Below are 754 nucleotides of genomic sequence, written 5' to 3' on the forward strand. Positions count from 1 at the left end.
CTAGTGTCTATGAGGTATATCTGCAACAGTTTGGTAGAGAGCACGGTCTGCGCACAACGCTCACAACTATGTCTCCATGTTCTTTCATTATTTAAAGCTTTGTGATCGTTCAAAGAAGAGAGAGAAACGGGGTGGCAAAAGGGAATGAGCTGCATTTCCACCAGACGTGGTCCACAATTGAGTTATTTTACTTGAAATACTTGATGTTTGTTTGTTTTTCATACCAGAAAAAATATCATATTGTAAACCCAAGATTGCATAATTATTAATGCTTTTTTTTTTGTAAAAACGTATGATCCATGATGTACATTTTGTAAACTCAACTAAACAAATCAACCCAGAATCCCAAGAAAGAATTCTAATGTTGACATCATAAAATAGTTATCAATAGTAACGACAGTCAAGACAACATATACCAGGTGGCTTGTATGGGTATAAGATCAAAACATAATTCATTACTAAGAGGTAATACTAATTATTGAATACAAACAGGTTATGCAAAAATAGGTTAATAGAATTCTTAATAACTTTGATTTTTGACGCTTCGACTTTCTGTATGCACAGGCCAGAGTAAAAATGTTGAATTCATATGCTGACTGCGGCTGATCAGCTGCTCAGACCTTCAAACAAACATGAGAGTATTCAAATTAAATTTAAGTCAATTTCAGCAACTCAACTAGATTTTTCAGTCATTGAAGCTGCAGTGCCATCATCTTAGAACTGATGATTACAACTGGGCCACGACGTGCTGAAA

This window comes from Anabas testudineus, chromosome 22, assembly GCF_900324465.2.
Source record: "Anabas testudineus chromosome 22, fAnaTes1.2, whole genome shotgun sequence".
Classification (NCBI taxonomy): domain Eukaryota; kingdom Metazoa; phylum Chordata; class Actinopteri; order Anabantiformes; family Anabantidae; genus Anabas; species Anabas testudineus.